The following is a 22,671-nucleotide window of genomic DNA, read 5'->3' on the forward strand; positions in this document are numbered from 1 at the left end:
AGGACAGGGTCTCTTCCAGCCCTCTGGAGTGGGTGTTGGGAGCAGGAGGAGCGGAGGCTAATCTGGTTACTCCTATAACCAGACTTTCAGTTTCCAGTCAGCACTGCTAACCGGACACTCACTGGAGTTTCCAGTCTAAAACTGGATACCTGGCAACAGGGCTGCCAGAAATGCCTGAGGGGGGAGACGCAAGCAATCATTTTTAAGCAGGGGGTGGGGGGAAAGCAAGTGGGGGGTGGGCTAGGGAGTGGAGAGGAGCTAATGGGCAGGGCCATGTCTGCTGTACTGCTACCCAGGTAGGTTGGAGACTGGGGGGGATCAGTCGACACATATCCCCAGCCCAGGTGACATGACAGCCAGTGGTGGATTTAGAGTTAGTGGGGCCCCCCGGCTCTGTGCTCAGCTTTATTTTTGGGGCCCCTCCTTGGGACCCACCCAAGAAAAAGAACATTCTCTCTAATCTCCCTCCACCCCTGTTTTTCATTCTTTTTTTCTTCATCCTCCTCCTATAAGTAATACTAAGTAAATGAAAATAAAGTGAGGTACCTTGATTGTTCTTGTAGTCTAACTTATTTTTCCACAGACCACTTGAAAATCGTGGAGGGTCTCGGTGGACCGCTTAATGATCTTTCCAAATATTGTTTGTACCATTAGCTACCTACTGTAAAGTGCTTTGGATAAGAGTGCTTTATTTAAAAAATGTAAAAACACGTTGGGGTGGGGGGTCTGGCGAGCAGCTAGGGTGAGGAAGGGGGCTCAGGGCTGGGGCAGGAGGTTGGGGTGTGGAGCGTTTACTTGGGGAAGCTCCTATGTGGTGCAAGGGGTGAGGTAGGAATTGGGGGGAGGAGTGCAGGGGCTCCCATTTGGTGCTCAGGGTGGGGTGGGAATGTGTGTGTGGGGGTGCAGGAGTCAGAGCATGGGGTGTGATGGGGGGGCTGGGTATGTGTGGGGGTGCAGGAGTCAGGGCTGCGGGTGTGTGCAGAGGTTGGGGCAGGGGGCTGGGTGTGTGTGTGGGGGGTGCAGGAGTCAGGGCAGGGGGCTGGGTGTGTGTGTGTGGGATTCAGGAGTCGGGCAGGGGGCTGGGAAGGTGTGAGGGGGTGCAGGGGGAAGGGCAGGGGGCTGGAGAGGTGTGAGGGGGGTGCAGAGGTCAGGGCACGGGTCCGGGGGTGTGGGCTGAGGTCATGGGGGTGTTCACAGCATGGGACTGGAGGGGGTAGCCCTAATACCAGCCCCTTCCCCAAAGTCCCACCCCTGCCTCTTCTCCTCCTCCTGCCCGGAGCAGCAAGCATGCTGAGGCTCCGCTCTTCCCCCTCCCTCCTGCTGGCAAACAGCTGATCGGTGGCAGGGAGAGGGGGAGGGGTGGGAACGTAGCACCCTGGGGGAAGAGGCCGGGGAGGGGGGGAGCTTGGCTGCCGACGGAGCCTGCTCTGCTGCAGCAGGAGCCCCAGGAGCCGGCAGCATCAAGCTTCTGCCCCCACAGGAGGGAGCGGGGAGACGGAGAGGAGCGGGCCAGGCTGGGGCCCCTTTGGACTGTAGGCCCGGCGCCATGGCAAATCCGGTACTGCCCTCCACTGCGTTCTCACTTCTCCAGGGCAACAGCAGCAGCACTAGCAGCAGTGCAGAGGAAGTGGCTGGAGCCAGTGAATGGGCAGCCTGTTAGTAATCACAGCCCAACCACAGGCAGAAAGGGACTAGCTGGGGCAAGACTAGGAGCACAAGAGCAAGGAGGGTGGGAGTTTTGGGGGCTGGGCCAGGCTGGGGATAAAGAAGCAGGGGCTTGGAGCACGGTGGAGTGGGGGTTTGGAGGGCTGAAAAGGAGAGGCAGAAGATAAGGGTAATGGTGGTATGATGCTGGCAGCCCAGCTGGTGCTTATAACATCTGTATCCCATATTGTAAGGTATTTGAGCAGCCGTATTGTGAGCCTCTGAGACTGTGTAAATCAGCAGAAAGAAGAGAGACATTACTGTGAAGTGCTGATCTCTAACAGAAGGTGTTATGACCTTCCCAACAGCAAAGATCCATCAATACCAGACAGGCTATTGTGGGATGTTAAAGAGGATAAAAGACATTTGTTGTTCTGCTCTTCCTCCCCCACTCCATGAAGATGAGTTATGCAAGTAGATTCCTCCCATTAGTTGAGCTTGCAGCTCAGAGCACATGGCAGGAAGGTGATAAAAACCTCTAGCAAGAAGGAACTGGTTATTTCTACACAGCTTGGACTCTGGAGGGCAAGGGTTTTCTAGGTATAAGCAAGAGATTCCCAGCTGCTTAGCCTGTGTTAGCCCGAAAAGACATATAGAGCTTGTTTATTATAGAAGCTATTACCTTTTGAAATTTAAGTTTGTAACTCATTTGTGTATATTTGATTACCTGCTTTAATCTTGTAAATAACTCTCTTGATTCCTTTTTCTACTTAATAAATCTACATATAGTTTACTATAAGATTGGCTACACACGTCATTTCTGCTGTGAGATCTAAGGTGCATTTGACCTGGTGTAAAATGATTGATCCTTTGGGATTGGGAGTAACATGAATATTGCGATTCTTGGCATAAGGGACTATCTGTCACAAACGTGTGCTCACCAGAGTGGCAAGAAAGATCAGAGTACCCCAGGGTATGTCTGTGACTCCATGTTTAGGCTGTTATAAAGGTATAACTGCAAGGTACAGTTATTGTAGATATTCTTTATTTTGCTTTGTTTAACAACAGCTATATTTCTTTTTAATTTGCCATTTGTGCCTCCTAGGGTAGCAGGATCAATGATGTATGTTCACTGCTGGCACTAGGCACCAGCTGGAGACAGACCACCAGCCACATGCAGGCTAGGTGTCTGTCCCTTTGGTCAGGCATCTGTTTATAGTTTTACAAAGAAAGAAAGAAAGAAAAGTGCACAAAAAGCAACACAAACAATCTGGTTAGGGGTTCACGCTGGGTTCCTCTGGTAGCTACCAGATAGGGCTATTTCCGATATTGAGGGTCTGCCTGCCTGCTTGCAGCCTCCTGCTCTGGTTCCCAGAGAGTATCCTCTCTCCTGGTTCCCATCTGCTCCACCTTCATGGAGCTGAGTTCTCCTTTGTATTGTCTAGCTGAAAGTGTGGGCCAATCACAAGGTGCTGATTAGCTGATTCCCAGCACCTGTCTGCTGGGCTTCTCTTTGGGCAGGATCGGCTGCTTCCTGTCCCCACCCCCAGTCTATTAAAGGGGCAAATGGCTCTGTTAAAGTTTTATTCTACATCAAGCAGGTATACGTAAAAGATTATTCACTACAGATTTACATTTAGAATCATAGAATATCAGGGTTGGAAGGGACCTCAGGAGGTCATCTAGTCCAACCCCCTGCTCAAAGCAGGACCAATCCCCAATTAAATCATCCCAGCCAGGGCTTTGTCAAGCCTGACCTTAAAAACTTCTAACGAAGGGGATTCCACCACCTCCCTAGGTAACGCATTCCAGTGTTTCACCACACTCCTAATGAAAATGTTTTTCCTAATACCCAACCTAAACCTCCCCCACTGCAACTTGAGACCATTACTCCTCCTTCTGTCATCTGCTACCACTGAAAACAGTCTAGATCCATCCTCTTTGGCACCCCCTTTCAGGTAGTTGAAAGCAGCTATAAAATCCCCCCTCAGTCTCCTCTTTCACAGACTAAACAATACCAGTTCCCTCAGCCTCTCCTCATAAGTCATGTGTTACAGTCCCTAATCATTTTTGTTGCCCTCAGCTGGACTCTTACCAATTTTTCCACATCCTTCTTGTAGTGTGGGGCCCAAAACCGACACAGTACTCCAGATGAGGCCTCACCAATGTCAAATAGAGGGAAACGATCATGTCCTTCGATCTGCTGGCAATGCCCCTATTTATACATCCCAAAATGCCATTGACCTTCTTGGCAACAAGGGCACACTGTTGACTCATATCCAGCTTCTCGTCCACTGTAACCCCTAGGTCCTTTTCTACAGAACTGCTGCCTAGCCATTCAGTCCCTAGTCTGTAGCGGTGCATGGGATTCTTCCGTTCTAAGTGCAGAACTCTGCACTTGTCCTGGTTGAACCTCATCAGATTTCTTTTGGCCCAATCCCCTAATTTGTCTAGGGCCCTCTGTATCCTATCCCTACCCTCCAGCGTATCTACCTTTCCTCCCAGTTTAGTGTCATCTGCAAACTTGCTGAGGATGCAATCCACACAATCCTCCAGATCATTAATGAAGATATTGAACAAAACCGGACGAGGACCGACCCTTGGGGCACTCCGCTTGATACCGGCTGCCAACTAGACATGGAGCCATTGATCACTACCCGTTGAGCCCGACAATCTAGCCAGCTTTCTATCCACCTTATTGTCCATTCATCCAGCCCATACTTCTTTAACTTGCTGGCAAGAATACTGTGGGAGACCGTGTCAAAAGCTTTGCTAAAGTCAAGGAACAACACGTCCACTGCTTTCCCCTCATCCACAGAGCCAGTTATCTCATCATAGAAGACAATTAGATTAGTCAGGCATGACTTGCCCTTGGTGAATCCATGCTGACTGTTCCTGATCACTTTCCTCTCCTCTAAGTGCTTCTGAATTGATTCCTTGAGGACCTGCTCCATGATTTTTCCAGGGACTGAGGTGAGGCTGACTGGCCTGTAGTTCCCTGGATCCTCCTCCTTCCCTTTTTAAAAGATGGGCACTACATTAGCCTTTTTCCACTCGTCCGGGACCTCTCCCGATCGCCATGAGTTTTCAAAGATAATGGCCAATGGCTCTGCAATCACATCCGCCAACTCCTTTAGCACTCTCGGATGCAGCGCATCTGGCCTCATGGACTTGTGCTCGTCCAGCTTTTCTAAATAGTCCCGAACCACTTCTTTCTCCACAGAGGGCTGGTCACCTCCTCCCCATGCTGTGCTGCCCAGTGTAGTAGGCTGGGACCTTGTTTGTGAAGACAGAGGCAAAAAAAGCATTGAGTACATTAGCTTTTTCCACATTCTCTGTCACTAGCTTGCCTCCCTCATTCAGTAAGGGGCCCACACTTTCTTTGACTTTCTTCTTGTTGCTAACATACCTCAAGAAACCCTTCTTGTTACTCTTTACACCTCTTGCTAGCTGCAACTCCAAGTGTGATTTGGCCTTCCTGATTTCACTCCTGCATGCCCGAGCAATATTTTTATACTCTTCCCTGATCATCTGTCCAATCTTCCACTTCTTGTCAGCTTCTTTTTTGTGTTTAAGATCAGCAAGGATTTCACTGTTAAGCCAAGCTGGTCGCCTGCCATATTTACTATTCTTTCTACACATCGGGATGGTTTGTTCCTGTAACCTCAATAAGGATTCCTTAAAATACAGCCAGCTCTCCTGGACTCCTTTCCCCCTCATGTTATTCTCCCAGGGGATCCTGCCCATCAGTTCCCTGAAGGAGTCAAAGTCTGCTTTTCTGAAGTCCAGGGTCCGTATTCTGCTGCTCTCCTTTCTTCCCTGTGTCAGGATCCTGAACTTGACCATCTCATGGTCACTGCCTCCCAGGTTCCCATCCACTTTTGCTTCCCCTACTAATTCTTCCCGGTTTGTGAGCAGCAGGTCAAGAAGAGCTCTGCCCCTAGCTGGTTCCTCCAGCACTTGCACCAGGAAATTGTCCCCTACACTTTCCTGGATTGTCTGTGCACCGCTGTATTGCTCTCCTAGCAGATATCAGTGTGATTGACATCTCCCATGAGAACCAGGGCCTGCGATCGAGTAACTTCCGTTAGTTGCCGGAAGAAAGCCGCGTCCACCTCATCCCCCTGATTCGGTGGTCTGTAGCAGACTCCCACCACGACATCACCCTTGTTGCTCACACTTCTAAACTTAATCCAGAGACACTCAGGTTTTTCTGCAGTTTCATACCAGAGTTCTGAGCAGTCATACTGCTCTCTTACATAGATACATTTAACCCATCCTACAAAATATGGAGTTCCCTGTAATTTCTTTAGATGAAATTGAAGCCCAGTTTAAACTCTTATTACATTTTCTGCACTTCAAGAGTAACTATCCACGTTTCCTCTTCTCTAACAGCAGAAATCAGCTTCAAGCAGAATAAACGGCCTTAAGTGTAACTGTCTCTCTTAGCTTGAACAGCTTCCTACAGGTGTATATGTTTCTGGTAGGGATCCATTCTGTGGCCAGTGTTTTGGTCTTAAAATAAATTGTCATATAGCGAAGCCTTCTAATCTGAAGTCATAAATGGTTCCCAGACTGAAAAAGACATCCCCAGGTGATAGCAATATGTGCCTTGGAAGGATTCTCTTCTTCAAGGGCCACTAAATATGGCTGAAAAATTGGTTGCAGAATATCTGCATACTGAAACCACCTCTGAGAGAGTCGATAGTCATGTTTAGTTTTGCAGTACTAGGGACTATGGATGATAAGATTAATGCATTACAGTAAAAATGAAACTGGAGATCATGTATGGCTAATAAACAGCCTGGGCTTTTCAAAGGCACCTAAAGGAGTTAACCAATCAAACCCAACATTCAATAGGAGCTGGGTGCCCCTTTAAAAATCCCAGCTATAAATGCCTAAATTTTCAGAAGTGTCCAGCTATTTTGGGTGCCCAGCTGTAGATGAAGTGAAGGATCTTGATTTTCAGAAGATGGGCACTCAGCAATTTCTGAAATTCAGGCCTCTTTAAGGAGTTCTAGACTGGGTACCCAAAAATTGAGGCCCCACTGAAGTGAAGGCACTATTCTTTTTTTAAAAAATTTAGGCCAAAAATTAGTAGCTGTCTTGGTGTCAGATTTTGCTTTTAAATATAAACTTAATTTTGATCATTAAAGAGGAAATAATTTTACTTTACTTGTCAATATTTGCGTTCCTGGTTTACTTTTTGTATTTCATACAGCTTGGACAGTGAAATTAGACTGGCCTGTCTCTCTAATTTCTAGTCAGTTTCCTTTTCTGGTTATGATGCAGTAAAACAGTTCAGCTGTATTTACCTTCTAAACAGGTGATCTTATTTTCTATTGTCAAATCATGGAAACATTTCTTTTAGTATTAGGTTTTGAAAATTCTTTTTAATGAAACCTAAATGGTGGGGGGTACTCTACCTGCCTTGGTGCCCTTTCTTACACTGGTATATCACAACTCACACTATCCCAGTCCAAGAGAACACTGTTCATTGATCTGTAATGGAATAAATTTGAAAGTCAGAGCTTCAAATTATTTTTCCAGAGCGGTGCAAGGGGCACGAAGAGGCGGAGCACGGGCAGGGCACTGGGGGAGGAGGTGGAATGGAAGCAGGAAGAGGCTGAGTGAGGGTGGGGGTCTGGGGGGAAGGGGTGGAGTGGGGGCAGGGCCTCGGGGCGGAGTGGGGGTGGAGAAATGAAAGTAGGCGCTTGTGATCAGAATGATCGTTTCTGGCTTTAAAGTCGATGAGTGCAGACTACATTTGTCCAGCTAACGTCAGCAGAGATGGAAGTCCTCTGTTCACCCGCGGAAAAGGTACTCTACTAGCTGCAGCAGTGCAAGCTTCCCTGCACAAGCCTGCCAACATGCCTCGATCGAAACCTGGTTGGAAGGGTAAGTTGTGGCCCATGTCCATTCAGTTTTTGGCAGTAATTGTGCTGGTGTGATCTGTGCTGTGGACGTCTGTGCCGAATTCAGCACTTGCAGGCCTCCCCCAGTTCAGAAACCCCTTTCAATCACTATGGGCTTTATTCAAATCACTGACAGTTAAATAGAAGGCTTCAAACCACACACCTTGTCATTGTCCATCCCCTTCTCCAGAATCAGTAGAGTATTTTTGTATAAGCCAATCATTACCCCTCTGTTTCGATCTGCAAGTGCCGGCAGAGAACAGGTTAACTATTATTACTCAGCCGGCATCTAGAATGTGCCAGCCACATTCTAAACACATAAAATAATTGGGTACCATTCCATAGAGCTGGCAACTTGATTTAGATTAAAAACACTATAAGAACAACCACAGTGAGTAGGCTCGGTACCTGTAAATAAGGGCGGACAGTGCTGGTCTTAAAAAGCATTGCTCCAAGGAGGGAAAACGTATAAGTCGCTAAGGATATTTCTTCCTTTTTTAATATAATTCATTTAAAATGCCATCTTTGGAAGCATTCACAGAAGTAGTGTGTTGTGCAATGTGCTCACTACGTTCTGATGATTATTAAGCTTAGCACAGTACTCAGATCTTTTCATGGTAAATTGTATCTAATTAATAGAGAGTACAATTCCTTCTAATTAGTAGAAGGAAAAGGATAATTTCACTGTAATCTAAAACCAGCAAAAATGGCATTTAATTCTCTCTTGATATGAAAGCAGCACGAAGGCCATTCTGGAAAAGGCATCTGATTTGCTTTTAGCTCTGTAATAAATAATAATTAGTGATGGGCCCAAGCTGCAAAGCTCTTATCTACATCTTTAGATGAATTTTCCTAAGGTTCAGGGTCATTCAGAGCTGGATTTTTGGTTCAGTTTAATCTCTATTAATATTATTAATATTTTGCATTCTAATCTCACCTTCAACCCAAAGTCAAACCACTTTATAGACATTAAAGCAAATTCACCCCTGTGCAGAGGGCCCACACAAAGTCTAAGCAACGGTTAACTCCCAATCAAGTAATCAGAATTGGTCTCAAGTTGGCCTTACATGAATGTATAGGGCTTGTGCTGGTCCTCTACAGAGGGCTGAATTTCCCCAGTGATTAACTGAGCCTCACAACACCCTTGGGAGTTAAGGAGGTAGTATTATGCCCAGTGTACAGATGGGGAAACTGAGGCTCAGATTAAGTATCAAGGCAAAAACTGACTATAGTTAGGCACCTCAGCCTTTGTTTAGGCAGTTAAATACCTGCTTTACACATGGAAAATGCCCTATGATAAGCTAAAACTAGACAATTGTAACAAACCTTTCTCTGCCATATACATCTTGCCCTTCACCAGTAAAAGCCTCCAGTCCTTCACCTTTTACACACACACACACACACACACACACCCTTATGGCGCAGAAACAGTTAATATTATAGGCTACTATAAAATGGCATTTGGGAACCCAGCCTTCTGCTCACAAAGCTGATCCCTCCTGATAGCTGACATACTTCAGAGGTCAAATATATTCTAGGTGTAGAGGTGGGTGATACTACTTGCTTCATTAAGATATTATTTGCATACTTGTTATATATTTCTAATTTATTAGAGTGTTAAGAAACATGAACATAGATTTGAGGATGTGACTCCATCCTTCAATAAAGAAACAAAAGAAAAATCAGTATCATTAAAAAAAACAATAAGAACGGCCACACTGGGTCAGACCAAAGGTCCATCCAACCCAGGATCCTGTCCTCTGATAGTGGCCAATGGCAGGTGCCCCAAAGGGAATGAACAGACAGGTTATCATCAAGGGATCCATCCCGTCACCCAATCACAGCCTCTGGCAAACAGAGGTTAGGGACACCATCCCTGCCAATCCTGGCGAATAGCCATTGATGGACCTAACTTCCATGAATCTATCTAGCTCCCTTTTGAACCCCATTATAGTATTGACCTTCACAACAACCTCTGGCAAGGAGTTCAAGAGCTTGACAGTGCATTGCATGAAAAAAATACTTTCTTGTATTTGTTTTAAACCTGCTACCTATTAATTTCATTTGGGGGCCCCTTGTTCTTGTATTATGAGAAGGAGTAAATAACACTTCCTTATTTACTTTCTCCACACCAGTCATGATTTTATAGACCTCTATCACATCCCCCCTTAGTCACCTCTTTTCCAAGCTGAAAAGTCCCAGTCTTATTAATCACTCCTCATACGGAAGCTGTTCTATACCTCTAATTTTTGTTGCCCTTTTCTGAACCTTTTCCAGTTCCAATATATCTTTTTTGAGATGGGGCGACCACATCTGTACACAGTGTTCAAGGTGTGGGCGTACCATGGATTTATATAGAGGCAATATGATATTTTCTGTCTTATTATCTATCCATTTCTTGATGATTCCCAACATTCTGTTTGCTTTTTTGACTGCCACTGCACATTGAGTGGAAGTTTTCAGAGAACTATTCACAATGACTCCAAGATCTCTTTCTTGAGTGGTAACAGCTAATTTAGACCCCATCACTGTATATGTATAGTTAGGATTATGTTTTCCAATGTGCATTACTTTGCATTTATCAACATTAAATTTAATCTGCCATTTTCTTGCCCAGTCACCCAGTTTTGTAAGAACCTTTTGTAGCTCTTCACAGTCTGCCTGGGACTTAACTATCTTGAGTAGTTTTGTATCATCTGAAAATTTTGCTACCTCACTCTTTACCCCTTTTTCCAGATCGTTTATGAAAATGTTAAATAGGACTGGGCCCAGTACAGATATGCTAGAAATAAAATATAGAATGTTGCAAAAAAAAAAAAAAAAAGAGTGAATTGATTCTGTATATGGGATACAAATAGCTAACTATCAGCTAGCTCTGAAATAACAGAAATATCAAATGTTACATGGACATTTATAGCAAGTATCTGTCCATACTAGTAAATGCAGTCAGACCCCTAAAGGCTGTGATCACATCATTTCTCACACACTAAAGACTGGGCTTAGTCAGTACTTGGACCTTCAAAGAAATAGTCAGGATGTCATAGGAAGCCTTGGTAATGATTCAGTCATTAACACTCTTTCCTCTGAAGGTAGGGCTAATTGCAGTGCATGTAGACAGACCTGAACTAGTTTTGATCTAGCTAGCTCGAACAACAACAGCAGTGAAGGCCCTAGTAACAGACTAGCAACACAGCTGGCAGCAGGGGCTAGCTGCTTGAGTAAATACCCAGGGTCTCCCAAGAGGTTTTACAGCCCATCCTGCTGCCCATGGTCGTGGCTACACTGCTATTTTTACTCAACCTAGTTAGATCAAAGCTAGCTCATATATGTCTACCTGTGCTGCACAGACACCTCTGATTGCGCTCTAGACATACCCTGACTTCACACTTAAGCAGTGCCTCAGCACAGTGTCAGAGGTGCCTTATCTTTCAGATGAGAAGTTAAACTAAGATTCGGACCGGTATGCAGCCCAGGACTTTTCACAAGCGTTGGGGTCTTAACGCTGGTATTGTGGTTACATTTCATCTTGGGTAATTACACTCTGCCTCCCGAAATTCCTCCTATTGCCATCCTACCTGGATGTGGGATTGCTTATATCCTGTCAATGGCACCATCACTCTTTACAGAGCAAGGTGTATGTGCTGATGAGTTCTTTGATGGCTGCTGAGTCCGATGTGCGAGTGACACTCCCGTCCCCGGTACGGCACGCCCACAGACTAGCAATGCTACGAATCCAAGCAGCAGATTTCAGGGAAAACAGCTGTGTTGCGTAATGGGCTTGCATGTTTCAGAACTGACATTGCAGCTCTCAGACACAGGCGTCATAAGGGAGAAGGACACCACCATTTCCTGGCATGTCAAACCTGAAGGAGTAAGGAGAGAGTATGGTGTAGATTTTGCTATCAGAAATGAACTTATGTCATTGTGTGATGCTCCGATTGCAGTGTCCACACGTACCTACCCTCTAGTGGTAGAGTTCTACTGTGACAATGATTGTGGGTGCAGAAGCTCTTGTACCAACACAACCAGTCCTCCAGCAACAAGCCCATGATGCGGTGGTTCCTGTAGCAGTTATAGCTCTGGTCCAATTTTTGAACTCTGCTTAGAGGTCACAGTGACTGGATGTCTTCCTCGCCCCCCCACCCCCCCCCAATTTAAAATCTCCAGCATGTTCTGAAAATGCCTCTTTTCCTTCTAGCCCATATTTGCAAGCCCACCCATATAGTTATGGCTTCAACTGAACCTTGCCCTGGTGCTGCTGCACGATCTATGAGAGAACGCTAGATTTCCTTGACCTGTGGGGGAAGGAACACATGCAGGCTCAGCTGCAAAACTCCTACAGGACTAAAGACTGTACCAGCAAATTTCAAAGGGCATGGAGATACAGCAGGGAATGCCAGACAAAGGGGAAAGAGAAGTGACAGGCTTACCAGAAGACAAAGACTACAAAAAATGTAAATCAACAGGTCCAGATAACTTTCATCCTAGAGTTTTAAAAGAGCTGGCTGAGAAGCTTACTGGGCCATTAATGTTGATTTTCAATAAGCGTTGGAGGACTGTGGAAGTTCCAGAAGACTGGAACAAAGTGAATATTGTGCCAATTTTTAAAAAGGGTAAATGGGATGACCTGTGTAATTATAGGCCTTTCAGCCTGACATCGATCCTGGGCAAGATAATGGAGTGGCTGATAAAGGACTCAATGAATAAAGAACTAGAGAAGGGTAATGTGATTAATGCAAATCAACATACAGTTATGGAAAATAGATCCTGTCAAACTAACTTAGAATCATAGAATCATAGAATATAAGGGTTGGAAGGGACCTCAGGAGGTCATCTAGTCCAACCCCCTACTCAAAGCAGGACTAATCCCCAACTAAATCATCCCAGCCAGGGCTTTGTCCTTTTCTGCAGAACTGCTGCCTACCCATTCTGTCCCGAGTCTGTAGCAGTGCATGGGATTCTTCTGTCCTAAGTGCAGGACGCTGCACTTGTCCTTGTTGAACCTCATCAGATTTCTTTTGGCCCAATCCCCTAATTTGTCTAGGGCCCTCTGTATCCTATCCCTACCCTCCAGTGTATCTACCACTTCTCCCAGTTTAGTGTCCTCTGCAAACCTGCTGAGGATGCAATCCGCACCATCCTCCAGATCATTAATGAAGCTACCAAACAAAACCGGCCCCAGGACTGACCCTTGGGGCACTCCACTTGATACTGGCTGCCAACTAGACATGGAGCCATTGATCACTACCCGTTGAGCCCGACAATCTAGCCAGCTTTCTATCCACCTTATAGTCCATTCATCTAGCCCATACTTCTTTAACTTGCTGGCAAGAATACTTTGTGAGACCCTGTCAAAAGCTTTGCTAAAGTCAAGGAATAACACATCCACTGCTTTCCCCTCATCCACAGAGCCACTTATCCCGTCATAGAAGGCAATTAGGTTAGTCGGCATGACTTGCCCTTGGTGAATCCATGCTGACTGTTCCTGATCACTTTCCTCTCCTCTAAGTGCTTCAAAAACGATTCCTTGAGGACCTGCTCCATTATTTTTCCAGGGACTGAGGTGAGGCTGACTGGCCTGTAATTCCCCAGATCCTCCTTCTTCCCTTTTTTAAAGGTGGGCATCACATTAGACTTTTTCCAGTCATCTGGGACCTCCCCCGATTGCCATGAGTTTTCAAAGATAATGGCCAATGGCTCTGCAATCACATCCACCAACTCCTTTAGCACCCTCGGATGCAGTGCATCCGGCACCATGGACTTGTGCTCATCCAGCTTTTCTAAATAGTCTTGAACCACTTCTTTCTCCACAGAGGGCTGGTCACCTCCTCCCCATGCTGTGCTGCCCAGTGCACTAGTCTGGGAGCTGACCTTGTTCATGAAGACAGAGGCAAAAAAACCATCGAGTACTTTGAGTACACACTTTCCTTGACTTTCTTCTTGTTGCTAACATACCTATAGAAACCCTTCTTGTTATTCTTAACATCCCTTGCTAGCTACAACTCCAAGTGTGATTTAACCTTCCTGATTTCACTCCTGCATGCCTGAGTAATATTTTTATACTCCTCTCTGGCCATCTGTCAAATCTTCCACTTCTTGTAAACTTCTTTTTTGTGTTTTAGATCAGCAAGGATTTCACTGTTAAGCCATGCTGGTCGCCTGCCATATTTACTATTCTTTCTACACATCGGGATGGTTTGTTCCTGCAACCTCAATAAGGATTCTTTAAAATACAGCCACTGCTCGTGAACTCCTTTCCCCCTCATGTTATTCTCCCAGGGGATCCTGCCCATCAGTTCCCTGAAGGAGTCAAAGTCTGCTTTTCTGAAGTCCAGGGTCCGTATTCTGCTGCTCTCCTTCCTTCCCTGTGTCAGGATCCTAAACTCGACCCTCTCATGGTCACTGCCTCCCAGGTTCCCATTCACTGTTGCTTCCCCTACTAATTCTTCCCGGTTTGTGAGCAGCAGGTCAAGAAGAGCTCTGCCCCTAGTTGGTTCCTCCAGCACTTGCACCAGGAAATTGTCCCCTACCCTTTCCAAAAACTTCCTGGATTGTCTGTGCACTGCTGTATTGCTCTCCCAGCAGATATCAGGGTGATTGAAGTCTCCCATGAGAACCAGGGCCTGCGTTCTAGTAACTTCCGTTAGTTGCCAGAAGAAAGCCTCATCCACCTCATCCCCGTGGTCCGGTGGTCTATAGCAGACTCCCACCACGACATCACCCTTGTTGCTCATGCTTCTAAACTTAATCCAGGGACTCTCAGGTTTTTCTGCAGTTTCATACTGGAGCTCTGAGCAGTCATACTGCTCTCTTATATACAATGCAACTCCCCAACCTTTTCTGCCCTGCCTGTCTTTCCTGAACAGTTTATATCCATCCATGACAGTACTCCAGTCATGTGAGTTATCCCACCAAGTCTCTGTTATTCCAATCTCATCATAATTCCTTGACTGTGCCACGGCTTCCAGTTCTCCCTGCTTGTTTCCCAGGCTTCTTGCATTTGGGTATAGGCACTTAAGATAACTCGCTGATCATCCTGCTTTCTCAGTATGAGGCAGGAGTCCTCTCTTCTTGCGCTCTCCTGTTCGTGCTTCCTCCTGGTATCCCACTTCCCCACTTACCTCAGGGCTTTAGTCTCCTTCCCCCAGTGAACCTAGTTTAAAGCCCTCCTCACTAGGTTAGCCAGCCTGTTACGAAGATGCTCTTCCCTCTCTTCATTAGGTGGAGCCCATCTCTGCCTAGCACTCCTTCTTCTTGAAACACCATCCTCATGTGTCCTCACAGCAACAGGTTGTAGTGGCAAAAGACCATTGTGTGTACCATTCCACTGTCTAATGTGCTACCTTATGGGAATTTTTTATAGTGTATGGTGGGGCTGCCTCTTTGTATTGTGGGATACCATCACTGCTCTCAGGTGAGTATGAGAGTTTGGGGTCAAATTCCCACAACTTCCTTTGTTCCATCCTGTAATCTACTCCTTTTCACACTGCTTTTCTTTCTCACCACCCTCCAGAAACATGGATGCCGTGCCAACACAGCTGAACTGTCTTGTCCATTTTACATTTGGGGCAAGGCATTCTTTTGTATTTGTTGTACCACAGCAACAGTACTGAGGATGACTGCAAGAGAGAGAATGAACAACTAGAATACCTCCAGGTATTTGCTGACTAACTGTAGAGGATGGAGACGTGGTTTTGGGCCTGTACTATGAGCATGGAGTGGTGAGATTGGATCAGGATGCAAATCTGCGATCACAGAATCATAGAATCACAGACTTTAAGGTCAGAAGGGACCGTTATGATCATCTAGTCTGACCTCCTGCACAACGCAGGCCAAAGAATCTCACCCACCCACCCCTGTAACAAACCCCTAACCTATGTCTGAGCTACTGAAGTCCTCAAATCATGGTTTAAAGACTTCAAGGTGCAGAGAATCCTGCAGCAAGTGACCCGTGCCCCACGCTGCAAAGGAAGGCAAAAACCCCCCAGGGCCTCTGTCAAGCTGCCCTGGAGGAAAATTCCTTCCCGACCCCAAATATGGCAATCAGCTAAACCCTGAGCATGTGGGCAAGACTCATCAGCCAGACACCCAGGAAAGAATTCTCTGTAGTAACTCAGATCCCACCCCATCTAACATCCCATGACACACCATTGGGCATATTTACCACTAATAGTTGAAGACCAATTAATTGCCAAAATTAGGCTATCCCATCATATCATCCCTTCCATAAACTTACCAAACTTAGTCTTGAAGCCATATATGTCTTCTGCCCCACTGCTTCCCTTGGAAGGCTGTTCCAGAACTTGACTCCTCTGATGGTTAGAAACCTTCGTCTAATTTCAACTTCCTTGATGGCCAGTTTATATCCATTTGTTCTTGTGTCCACATTGGTACTGAGCTTAAATAATCCCTCTCCCTCCCTGGTATTTATCCCTCTGATATATTTATAGAGAGCAATCATATCTCCCCTCAACCTTCTTTTTGTTAGGCTAAACAAGCCAAGCTCCTTGAGTCTCCTTTCATAAGACAAGTTTTCCTTTCCTCGGATCATCCTAGTAGCCCTTCTCTGTACCTGTTCCAGTTTGAATTCATCCTTCTTAAACATGGGAGACCAGAACTGCACACAGTATTCCAGGTGAGGTCTCACCAGTGCCTTGTATAACGGTACTAAAACCTCCTTATCTCTACTGGAAATACCTCACCTGATGCATCCCAAGACCGCATTCACTTTTTTCATGGCGATATCACATTGGCGGCTCATAGTCATCCTGTGATCAACCAATACTCCGAGGTCCTTCTCCTCCTCCATTACTTCCAACTGATGCGTCCCAAGTTTATAATAAAAATGCTTGTTATTAATCCCTAAATGCATGACCTTGCACTTTTCACTATTAAATTTCATCCTATTACTATTACTCCAGTTTACAAGGTCATCCAGATCTTCCTGTATGATATCCCGGTCTCTCTGTCTAAATTGGCAATACCTCCCAGCTTTGTGTCATCTGCAAACTTTATTAGCACATTCCCGCTTTTTGTGCCAAGGTCAGCAATAAAAAGATTAAATAAGATTGGTCCCAAAATCAATCCCTGAGGAACTCCACTAGTAACCTCCTTTCAGCCTGACAGTTCACCTTTCAGTGTGACCCATTGTAGTCTCCCCTTTAACCTGTTCCTTATCCACCTTTCAATTTTCATATTGATCCCCAGCTTTTCCAATTTAGCTAATAATTCCCCATGTGACACCATATCAAATGCCTTACTGAAATCAAGGTAAATTAGATCCACTGCGTTCCCTTTGTCTAAAAAATCTGTTACTTTCTCAAAGAAGGAGATCAGGTTGGTTTGGTAGGATCTACCTTTTGTAAAACCATGTTGTATTTTGTCCCATTTACCATTGACCTCAATGTCCTTAACTACTTTCTCCTTCAAAATTTTTTCCAAGACCTTGCATACTACAGATGTCAAACTAACAGGCCTGTAGTTACCCAGATCACTTTTTTTTCCTCTGTTAAAAATAGGAACTACATTAGCAATTCTCCAGGCATATGGTACAACCCCTGAGTTTACAGATTCATTAAAAATTTTTGTTAATGGGCTTGCAATTTCATGTGCCAGTTCCTTCAATATTCTTGGATGAAGGTTATCTGGGCCTTCCGATTTAGTCCCTTTAAGCTGTTCAAGTTTGGCTTCTACCTTGGATGTAGTAATATCTACCACAGAATCACAGAATATCAGGGTTGGAAGGGACCTCAGGAGGTCATCTAGTCCAACCCCCTGCTCAAAGCAGGACCAATCCCCAATTTTTGCCCCAGATCCCAAATGGCCCCCTCAAGGATTGAGCTTACAACCCTGGGTTTAGCAGGCCAATGCTCAAACCACTGAGCTATCCCTCCCGCATATCCTCATTCCCATTTGTCATCCTACCATTATCCCTAAGCCCCGCATTAGTCTCATTAAAGACTGAGGCAAAGTATTTGTTTAGATATTGGGCCATGCCTAGATTATCCTTAACCTCCACTCCATCCTCAGTGTTTAGCGGTCCCACTTCTTCTTGCTTTGTTTTCTTCTTATTTATATGGCTATAAAACCTTTTACTATTGGTTTAATTTCCTTTGCAAGGTCCAACTCTACATGGCTTTTGGCCTTTCTCACTTTATCCCTACATGTTCTGACCTCAATAAGGTAGCTTTCCTTGCTAATCCCTCCCATCTTCCACTCCTTGTAGGCGTTCTGCTTTTTCTTAATCACCTCTCTGAGATGCTTGCTCATGCAGCTTGGTCTACAACGCCTGCCTCTGAATTTTTTCCCCTTTCTTGGGATGCAGGCTTCTGATAGTTTCTGCAACTTTGACTTGAAGTAATTCCAGGCCTCCCTTTAGATCCACAAGTTCTTCAGTCCAATCAAATTCCCTAACTAATTTCCTTAAATTTTTAAAGTTAGGCTTTTTGAAATAAGAAAAGGAGTACTTGTGGCACCTCAGAGACTAACAAATTTATTTGAGCATGAGCTTTCGTGAGCTACAGCTCACTTCATCGGATGCATTCAGTGGAAAATACAGTGGGAAGATTTATATACATAGAGAACATGAAACAATGGGTGTTACCATACACACTGTAACCAGAGTGATCACTTAAGGTGAGCTATTACCAGCAGGAGAGCGGAGGAGGCGGGGGGGAAACCTTTTGTAGTGATAATCAAGGTGGGCCATTTCCAGCAGTTGACAAGAACGTCTGAGGAACAGTGGGGGGTGGGAGGTGGGGATAAATATGGGGAAATAGTTTTACTTTGTGTAATGACCCATCCACTACCAGTCTCTATTCAAGCTTAAGTTAATTGTATCCAGTTTGCAAATTAATTCCAATTCAGCAGTCTCTCGTTGGAGTCTGTTTTTGAAGTTTTTTTGTTGAAGTATTGCCACTTTTAGGTCTGTAATCGAGTGACCAGAGAGATTGAAGTGTTCTCCGACTGGTTTTTGAATGTTATAATTCTTGATGTCTGATTTGTGTCCATTTATTCTTTTACGTAGAGACTGTCCAGTTTGACCAATGTACATGAAGGAGGGGCATTGCTGGCACATGATGGCATATATCACATTGGTAGATGTGCAGGTGACGAGCCTCTGATCATGTGGCTGATGTGATTCGGCCCTATGATGGTGTCCCCTGAATAGATATGTGGACACAGTTGGCAACGTGCTTTCTTGCAAGGATAGGTTCCTGGGCTAGTGGTTCTGTTGTGTTGTGTGTGGTTGCTGGTGAGTATTTGCTTCAGGTTGGGGGGCTGTTTGTAAGCAAGGACTGGCCTGTCTCCCAAGATCTGTGAGAGTGATGGGTCGTCTTCAGGATAGGTAGTAGATCCTTGATGATGCGTTGGAGAGGTTTTAGTTGGGGGCTGAAGGTGATGGCTAGTGGTGTTCTGTTATGTTCTTTGTTGGGCCTGTCCTGTAGTAGGTAACTTCTGGGTCCTCTTCTGGCTGTGTCAATCTGTTTCTTCACTTCAGCAGGTGGGTACTGTAGTTGTAAGAACGCTTGATAGAGATCTTGTAGGTGTTTGTCTCTGTCTGAGGGGTTGGAGCAAAGGCAGTTGTATCGTAGAGCTTTGCTGTAGACGATGGATCGTGTGGTGTGGTCTGGATGAAAGCTGGAGGCATGTAGATAGGCATAGCGGTCAGTAGGTTTCCGGTATAGGGTGGTGTTTATGTGACCATCGCTTATTAGCACCGTAGTGTCCAGGAAATGGATCTCTTGTGTGGACAGTTCAGCAGAATGAACTGTTACAAGGGGAAGACAATCCACCCAATTCACAGTTTGTAAAATATTACTGAGAGTTTGGATTTTTTAATATGGTCTCGCATTGAATGACATGACTGAAAATGGAACAGCAGGGTAGTACAAAAAATAATAGTTAGAGGTAAGTGATTTTCAGAAGTCTGAAGGGTTGTTGGCACTGCCTCTTTAACAAAACTGTATTTACTATATTTCCACCTGGTTTGAAATTAGATTGTTTTAGTCTATTCCATGGTTCAATGCAGTTGACATATTTCCTGCTCTAGTATTTTAAAGGAGTCTAGATATTTGGTTTCCATTATTTTAACAAATGTATCAGTGTTCCTGACCCTACTTGTGTAGTTTTTAACCTCCATCTGTGAAAACTGGAAGAGAAATGGCCGGTTATTCATTATGTTGTGTACTAATCATCCCCTGAAAAGAGTATTGGAAACTTCCATGGAGTCTTTTTTTAATCAGTGATACCAAATAATAGGTGCTGAGGTGGGAAGGGATTACATTTTACCTTTAATTTGTAGAAGGAAAAATGTCACACAAGCTGGTTTCATTTTATCTCATACTTTTTAATATCCTTCTCTGTTGGAGTCTACTCTGGCTTTTGATCTGGTGCTAATGAAGCACTGATTCAAGGTGAATGCCTGATTTGCTATGGGCCACTACAGGCTTTTTTTTTCTTTTCTACTACTTGCAATAATTACCGTACATAAAGTACATCTGTGTCTTTTCAACATTAGAATAATAATGCATGGTTTTATATCATGCTGAAGGGGTTTTGTTTACAGCCTATCTACTATTTTCAAATTCTTTGAGCAAGAAATTATTATACACTGCACTATATGGTGGCATCTGTCTTTCAGGCTCTGGTCTGTTTAGATGCTTCCAGGTGGATATATTATGAATATGACCTGCAACATGCATTTCATGTTCATAACACTGTAGCAACAGCTCTCATTCTGGGTTGCCAGCATTTGTCTTGGAAATGACGAGCTTGCTTCCATCCCATTCCTTGGGTCTGATTCTTCTGAAGTCAATGGAGCTACTCTGATGGAAAATGGTGTCAGTGAGAATCAGGCCCCTGTTCTCCAGCCTTCTGTTGAAATGGATCTATTCACCCACTTGAAACTGATCCTTCTGAAATGCCAGAATTACCTCACACACTAATCTGTCAAATTCTATGGCAGCCCTAACAAAGCTCTGTGAGAACTGAAGCAAAGGATTCAGGATCCCATCTGAGGAGAACAATGTAGGGAGGATGAATATAGGGTCACAGTATGAAAGAACATGAGACATCTTTGATTTTCCTATAACCAGTGGCTTTTATCATTTCCTTTTCCTTCCCTATGTTGCGTGAGGAAGGGAACTCTTCTGATCACTAGCTGAAACCCCACAGATTCCTCCCTTTACTCTCTCTCAGCATTTCTAAAGCACCTTACAATTTAATATCAAGTCATTTGGCTCCCCTAAGATGCCCTAGGCTTTTGACTGGTTTTCTGGCCAACGTAAGCATATTGGTTGCTGCTCACTTTCTGGACCCCATCAACCTCACTTTTGTACTTGTTCAATGTCTAGAGAGTCATTCCCTTCCACCAGGGAACATTAATATTATCATAATACCTGGCTCTAACATAGCACTTTTTTATCAGTAGATCTCAAAGTGCCTTTACAAAGGAAGGCAGTGGCATCATACCACTTTGCAGATGGGGAAACTGAGTTGCACAGGGGGAAGTGACTTGCCCAAGGTCACCCATATGACAATAGAACCCAGGTCTCCTAAGTCCCAGTCCTGTGCTCTAGCCACTAGGTCACACTGCCTCCCTAAGTATACTCTATTTCTCAGAACAAGTGACAAGGCTAGAATTTCAGCAGTGGTGTCACCTTTCTCAGCCACTAACTCTCCCAGTTGACCTCCTTTCTGAATTGTTTCCTTTTACATTAAAAAGCATCTGTTATTTTGACTCATGCTTCCCTTCCACTACAAATCGCTCCCCTTATTTCACTGTCATGCATAGTATTTTCATCAGCTCAGGCTGAGCGAAGTGAGATGTGAACGAGGGAAGCAGCCATCCAAAGGATTTGCTAAACAATAGAGGAAGTACACTGGTGTTGTTGCAAGTGATGTTGTAATGGGTGTAACAAAAATTAATTTGGCTCTATCCCAGAAACACTCACAGGGTTTTTTAAAGAAAGAATCAAATTGGAGAGCCCAGATTTGTAATTAAGCCATCAGCTGCCTGAAACCTATATTGTGAGGTTAAAATAAAGTCAACAGACACACTTTCTTCTTCAGCAGAGCATGACAATTCCAACTTTCCTCTGACCACAGGATATTCAGCTTTTGCTCATATACTACGCTCAGTGCAGCTCAGTTTTATGCTCCCTTTGTCTAAACATGCTCTGAGGCTTTGTCTTCAGTTTGAAAGACTTGAGAATTGCCATTGTTTTTAATGATACTGCACTTCCTGCCAGGATACTCCTGTGTTCTCCTGTTGGTGCTATACATTCAGCATTGCTGCCAAGGTCTGGGAACATGTGTTTCACAAAGAATCATTCAACCTCTGCTGGACTTGGATTGAAACAATGGATTTATCCCGTGAACATTCAAGGGAAGTGCTCTGATATCTTGATTGCACCATGCAGTCCCTTTAACCAAGGTTTTGCACAGCTGGTGACACGCACTGTTTGTAGTCTTCTGGATCACTTATCACATTTAACATCTGCAACAGCCTCTTTGGATAGACACAGAATGCCGGCTAGCTCTCAGACTATCCAGATGAAATTTCATTGAAAGCTATCTATCTAGAAGTACTAGAATTAAAATAATGCCTCGGAGACCAACATCTTCAATAAAACCCTATGCCTCTGCTAGCACCATTCCAAGCCTTCAGAATGGATTCTCCCGCTGCTGAGCTAATTACCTTTCTGCTGGCTCCCACCTGTGTCCTGACAGATTCATTTTACAGTGAAAAAGCAAAGTGATAGTTCCCACCATACTTCCCTTGCTGGCGTTAGTCCCCCGTACCAGTATGTGCCACTATGCTGAGTTTGCTGCCTGCTAAACACAATGCTTTATCATCCACAAACACTGCACATGGCCAGCAGTAGGCTTATAACACCAGTGGCATCCTGAACAGCAGCTTTTCATAGATTTTAAGGCCAGGACCAACCATTAGATTATCTAGTTTGACTTTCTGTATAACCCAGATTAAAGAATGTCACTCAATTACCCCTGTACTGAGCCCAATATTTGTGGTTGTCTAAAGCATATTTTCCATAAAGGCATATTTGATTTGAAGATATAAAAATGCACAATCCACTACTTACCATGG

At 44.7% G+C, this 22,671-nt stretch overlaps 1 long non-coding RNA gene across 1 annotated transcript in view; it reads right to left on the reverse strand.

Moving 5' to 3' along the window:
* LOC125632886 (uncharacterized) overlaps positions 1 to 22,671 on the reverse strand; it is a 65,266-nt gene that overhangs the window by 7,933 nt on the left and 34,662 nt on the right. The window contains exon 2 of the long non-coding RNA XR_007355440.2: positions 11,135 to 11,422. This is a non-coding gene — a long non-coding RNA (uncharacterized LOC125632886). The remainder of the gene's footprint in view (positions 1 to 11,134; positions 11,423 to 22,671) is intronic.

Source organism: Caretta caretta, chromosome 2, assembly GCF_965140235.1.
Source record: "Caretta caretta isolate rCarCar2 chromosome 2, rCarCar1.hap1, whole genome shotgun sequence".
NCBI lineage: Eukaryota > Metazoa > Chordata > Testudines > Cheloniidae > Caretta > Caretta caretta.